The following is a 6,895-nucleotide window of genomic DNA, read 5'->3' as shown; positions in this document are numbered from 1 at the left end:
AATAATTTTGCTTCAAATTTTTTTATTAAAAACAAAAATTCCAATGTACTAAGTTATGTTAGCATTAGAAAGAAGTGATGTGAAAATGAATAAATAAGTGAATAAATAAAAAAAACAACATAAGTTCAAATGGCCTTTTTCACTTTTTCAAAAGAACATTTACTCATTCTTGAATTCTCAATTTGGTTGACTTTTACTGCAATTAAAGAGATATTTTTAAACAGCATACACTGTCGGGATAATGCCAATTTCCCATTTTACATGTATTTGCTTGACAATTTTAACATAGCAATGTACAGTATGTTCTTTTAAAGTTTTAACTAGTTTACTAGCTTTTAAAGGCATACTTTATTGAAGAGATCGTTCAAGAAAAATTAATTAATAGGTACATGTACATGTATTAAAAGGATTAAGGATTTTTAGACTTTGGTGTGGGGGGAGGGTGTGCCACTACTTAATACCGACACATATCTTGCCTGCTTGTGTGAGTGAACAACAGTAGTTATTTTTAGAGATTGCCATATGTATGCATTTCAGAAAGATGAAGCAGAAGGAACGAATGATTCATTTCATATTCATTCATTGTTACAGTGATGTCACCTCCGTTTGATAATTTATTCATCCAATGATCATTGTAATATACTGAGAATGAATGCTTTAATATACATTTATGTATAAGTAATGGGCTGTATTTGCTTTCAAAATGCACACTACATGTAGCTCATGAGCCTTAATTTGCAATCATTTTTTTTATTACAGACCTCTTTTATAATTTAAAAACTTGTTTTCAATTTAATTTTCAAATTTGATTTAAAAATTTGCTTTTCCTACACAAAACCCCAATATTATTTTTTAAATTTATGTATTGACTTACTCTATTTTTTGTATTCATTTGAAATGTGAAAGCTAATTTTGATATATACAACTGAAGACAAAAAAAATTGGCAATCAATACTTCTACATGTACATCGAACATGAAATTAAATAGATATGCAGGTAATTTGTCAATTTTGTGTAATTAATGATTTATATGTCAGAATCTTAATAGAGATAGCTACATAAATTTCATTGAGACGTTTGAAGAGAGTGGTCTTGTAGTCCAGTTGTTCAGCACATTTCTTTTTTCAGTTGAAAGAGAAAAAAGGGATGTAGTGGGATTTTTATATTAAAAAATTGATGGATCTTTTAAGTGCTGTAAATAGAGAAATCACGAATGGCAGCGGAACTCCAAAATGTTGAGTATCAGCATGATGTCAAATGCACTTTATTTCCTTCCTATAATTGAATGATTTAATTATTTCATTACCCCCAGCTTGAGTGGCACATGAATAAATTCAAGTTGAATTAATGGAATTCACAATCAACAGGAGCAACGGATATTTCAGCTAAAAGCATGGAAGATTGAATTAAAAATTTTCGTCTGAATCATGCATTATCTTTATAATGGTTTATGCCTCTTGAAACATCATATTACTTTTTTTTTTTAGATAAGACTGTCTGTTTCCATGTAGTTCAAATATCAGCACAGCTGAATTGTAAAGCCTTTGTTAAGCAGTCAGTATTCTTATCAGAAATGGAACGCTTTACCTGTATTTAGTTTGTAGAACTAGGACACTGTCTAATAAAAAGATAATATTTCCATTAATATACACATAAATCTTTACCCCCGTTCATACAGGTGGCATGTGTCACACTTGTTACATGTATTTCCAGACCTTGTTCATTAGCCGTAGGATTGAAATATTTGAAAGGGTAAATTGACTCCAGGATATTTCAGGTAGCGAAAGCTTCCACAAAATGTTTGAGGAGATGTAAGGTACACTACATTTTAATGTTGTGTCACCCCTGGGGAAATTGTATTTTCCAAGTGTTATAATCCATATCAGTTACCCTTTTAATAAAAGTAAATAGCAAGAAAGAAGATTTATTTCAAAAGTGTTTTCAAAGATGGAAGTTATTTTAATAATACAATGTTTGTATCAGGTCTAATTCATGTACAAGAAACAGTAAAGGGCCTACATCAAGGCCTTGGGAAACACCAATTATTCAATACTCTCATCCATAAAATCAATTCTCATTCTTTGTGCGCTGCATTAGGGTGCATTCGGGACCAAGTATAGTGCCTTTGTCTTCTATGTTTCATTCATTAAAGACATCAATTGTAACAATCATATGTATTTGAATTAAATTGCTGCCTTGAAGTGATGTTGAGATTTTAAGTGCCCAAAGAGTGTGGTATTTATTTAGTTACCTTGGAGTAGATTGCATCATTCCCTAAAGAGAGGATCCATTTTTTTTCATGAAAGGATGAAATGGAAATTAGAAATGAAAGAGGATCCAATTGATTAAGAAGAGACCCTGCCAGAATAGGCAAGAAAAGAAGAAAAAGAAGAAATGAGAAGTAGCAAATAGAATTTTATAAGATTATTTTGTTATTGAAGAGAAATGAAGATTGATGAAAGATACCTGGAGAATAACAGACTGACCTCTGCTCAAGCATCATGGATTGTTTCATCTGCTTCTACAAAGAAAGTAGCATAAACCGACGTTATATGGCCTAATTACAGTATATTTCCTCGTGTACCAAATATTGGTAATGAAAAAGCACTTATCAAATTACAGATAAATCATCATTATTAGTGTAATTATTGGAGTCAATATTTGATATTTGAGTTTGTTATTTTTTTCTTTATGTAGTTGGTGTTCTAATTTCATTCATTTTTTTATCATCATGATACTAACATGTATGCATGGTATACTAATACATCTCATTTGTGTGGGCTTACTAATACTCAATCTCTTTCTTTTAATGATAATCATATGGGGATTTGTAATGTACATGTTTGTTTGTGTTGTGTAGCATTTTCATTGTGTTGTAGTTTTAGTTCAGCTGTTGATGTTTGTAGTACATGTACATGTAGTTCAGCTTGTAGATATCAAAGATATATGCTTACAGTTTGAGCTGTTCCTTTTATTGAGCATGGTGGACTTTCTTTTAAATATGATATACAGTATGTACAGTAATACTATGCTAACATATTCTTATATATATATTGAATGCAATTGAAATATGTGTTTGTTTCCATCAGGTAAAGTTATTTTGAATATTGGTATTTTTTGTACAGGTATATATACATATGTATATCCAATATGATTCAACCCCAGATTTTTATGATACTACATGTACATGTACATGTAGTCTAGCACTTTACTGTAGTGCATGTTTAGATATTCAGCACAGAAGTACTGTGCTGTTGTAAATTGTTCAGACCACATGCATGCACGCCTTAATGAATACATTTTATATTACACTATTTTTTTATATGTTTCCATGAAAACATGCAGATACAAACTGTAACTGCATAACAATGTAGAGTGTAGTTTTGAGAAGTGTTTCCACTCCAATGTGTGCAATATGCATTGTTGGGAGATGAGCTGGAAAATCATCTTCAAAGTTCACCTGAATCAGCTAATGTCCCTGGAATATACTCTCTTGGGGGGCGCAGTGTCATTGTCAAGATTTATAAGAGAATTTCGTTCTTTCATTGGAATAGAGAAGCATCTTGTAATTGTCATTTCCATGGAAGTGTGTGTGTGTGTTTGGGGGGGGGAGGGATGTGGTGTGTGAAGGGGTATCCCCTTGTTTTTTTAGTGCATGGACTGATGTTAGTTGAAATATGTTTTTAGTGTTCCCTAGGTTGCTTTCCTCTGTTTGAAGAACTGTATAGAGATTACTTTTATCAATTTAGTTGATTTGACATTTTTTTTGGCATTAGTTAATAATGCAGGATGGGGAAGGTGGGCTGATTTTATTAGGGATGTGATGATACAAGGGAGTATATATAAAAAGGCTTGTTAGATGTTTTATCTGATTTGAAATAGTGTCCATGATCTGACAAAGTATGTACAGTTACCATAGTATGAGTCAGACTGTGCTTCTTGGCCAATCAAAATCAAGGAAAGTTTTCTGCTCTGTCAACTAATTGACCAGAATAGTGGCGGATATCTTCTTTTTCTAGAGCATGTTTGCAGTGGTTAGGCCCCAGATACAGACCTTTATTACGGAGCTTTCGAACCTCAGACTACAGGTCAGCTACACTGCAACACTGGTGTTAATTTAACACCAGTCTGGTATCTATATCGGTCCACACCAGAGAAGTTGGTTTAACACTAATCGGTGTTGCTTAAATGCCAAATTGGTGTTAGCCTATAATGCCAAACTGGTGTTTCAACACCTCTCTGGTGTGGACCGATATAAATACCAGGCTGGTGTTAAATTATCACAGTGTTTTTTCAGTGTACTATGAGTTTTAACTGGACCCTGGAGCGTATCGAGGCTATGCAGACCTTGTTCCTTCTCTCGCAGTTTAAGCGCTTTCAAGTTGTATTTTTTTAGATGTATAATCTAGATCTTAAGATCTACATGTATGTCGTTTCAGCTGGCAGCACAGGCCTAGTGATTTTTTAGACATGCCCATAAAAACAAAAATTAATCGTACCAATGTTCATAGACAAATTTTTCAAGTTATTTTGGCTGATACTGGCGCTTATACATGTAACTGATAGCTGAGAACACATTGGCTACACAGGATACAGAGTGATTTTGGATAGGTCGGACCGTGCAGATATTTACGAAGGGCATATGAAAGGTTTCTATAGTAGATATGTATGGTTGGATTGCTGATCTGGCTTTTTGTTTAAGTTGACCCTGTGCTTTTTGAATGGATCATACAATGTCTTTATAAATACCTTGTAAAGCCTCCATCTCAGTAGGCCTATGAATATACATGTACTGTACATCATCAGTTGAAACCACTCCTTCAATTTTGTATTAGACATTAATTTGAACTATATAAATGGCACTCCTTCCCTAATCATGAACGCATTTAATAGGTCAAAAGATTATGTCAAGCCATACATTATTGGGCATTAAGTTTATACCAAATACCAGCAAAAGTCATTGCATTCTTTTCAGAAAATTGTAGTTGTGAAAATTTTAGTTGCATCATGAATAATGCCTGTGTGCTTTGAAGTTAGGTGGGTGCATGTGTACCTCGGGTAGTATGACAACACCTTTGGGTGTGTTCAATGTCTAGTTTCATATTTAATAGGAAACATGAATCATGATTGAAAACTTAAATTTCAAAACACAGAAAACAAACACGATCAGCGGTGCACTGTTCAGCGACGAAAATATAAAGCTGTGATATGTTGATTGTCTTTATAGTTACTGGGCTAGTGTTGAATCAACACCGTATTTTTGCTGTGAGAGCACTTAAAGTTGTTTTTCTTATTGATTTGAGAGATATAGGTGGAACATGAAGTGTGCATATCATCAATTGAGATCTGCTACTGTACATTTAAATAGAGATGACTGCCTCTCTCTCTATTACACCTGCTTTTTCGACAAGTCTTTGATTCCATGCAAGGTCTCTGTTTGATGCTCTTATACTTGATTATTAGAGGTAGAAAGAAGCTATTTCTAGGAGGCCAATGATACACGTAAATGAAGTCATAATATTCATTCTTAGCAGTTGATAGCCAAAATCACATCTATATTTCATGCACCCCGTACTCTTCTCGATGGCAATGCATATTTCATGGCGATGTTCGGTGCGTAGTTCAGAAGCGCATTATGCGTGGATGCGTTCATCCCGTACTCCCTCGCCGTTCTGTAGCGGAGATGCCCGTCTAGTGTTTCAAAACTATACCCTCTGTCGTGTCGAGCGGGAGTTGAGTAGGGGCCGAGAGAGCCAGTTTCCTCTCTCCATCTGTGGCCATTGTTGATGTACAGCAAACATTAATCATGACTGGGATTCAGCTCCACAGATTCACCTGGCTCACCACTGAAAATAAAAGAGAGGGAGTAGGAAATTGGAAAAAAAATGTGAGAGAAGAGGATTTATTGTTCCAGAGCGGACATTTTTTCTTTCTCCTCTGTTTTTGAATATAGGGTGATAATGCTGATTTTCCACTTGTAAATTCCCTGCAGTGCATTTAATTATTCCAGTACATCACCAGATTATCTATGAATGTGTATGTGCCCTGGCATATATATGATGTGGGGGATATAAAAAAGAAATAACTTTTATGTGATAAATTGTGTAATTTTGCACGATAATTCATTTTTGTTGAGTCCTGATCAGTCCTGATCAAATATAGTAACCATATTTTTATCCCTTTGATTAGAATAAACCACTTCTCAAACAGGGAATTGGCTGAAATTTTCAGGATGTGCTATACCTCTGTGAAATTCAATTGCACCAAAGAACCATATTGAAAAAAAATTAAACTGCAACTTCACTTTAGTGTGGAGAAGAAATTGCCACTACATTTAAATTTCGGGATGTAAATAAAAGGTCATAATGGTCAATCACCCCCCCCCCAAAGGGGGAGGGGAGTAGCTTTAATTATTAATTCTTTGACCATTGTATTTTGGCAGTCTTTGCCCATTCCATTGAAGATTTTGCATTTGGAATTTTGAGATATGCACATGTCAATCTGCTATCACCTCTGACAGTAGCATACCATGTACATGGTATATAATGGCAGTGGCAATCTGTTAATAATAGAAGGTGTTGACAAGGTTATATGTTGGCCCTTAGCAAATATTATTCGTCCAAAGAGAAAGTATACTGAAGGAAGAGGCAATGTTTGCTCATATGGAAAAAGTTGTCATATGAAGAAAAGCTGAGGGGGGGGGGGGGGGGGGATACAATGTATGTCCTTGTCATTCAAACTAAAGATTATTTTTGTTTTGTTGAACAGTGTACCTTTCCCTGGATCAGCAGCATACTTTTAGCATAGGGGTTGTGAAGGTGCATTGGGAATTGTGAAAATGCACCTGATGTGAGATTTCTACTTTTAAAAAATGTACAGTTGATTTTAAAGAAAT

The sequence above is a fragment of the Lytechinus variegatus genome, chromosome 18, assembly GCF_018143015.1.
Source record: "Lytechinus variegatus isolate NC3 chromosome 18, Lvar_3.0, whole genome shotgun sequence".
Taxonomy (NCBI): Eukaryota; Metazoa; Echinodermata; class Echinoidea; order Temnopleuroida; family Toxopneustidae; genus Lytechinus; species Lytechinus variegatus.
The sequence above is the reverse complement of the archived record's forward strand: the minus strand, read 5'-3'. Positions refer to the sequence as shown.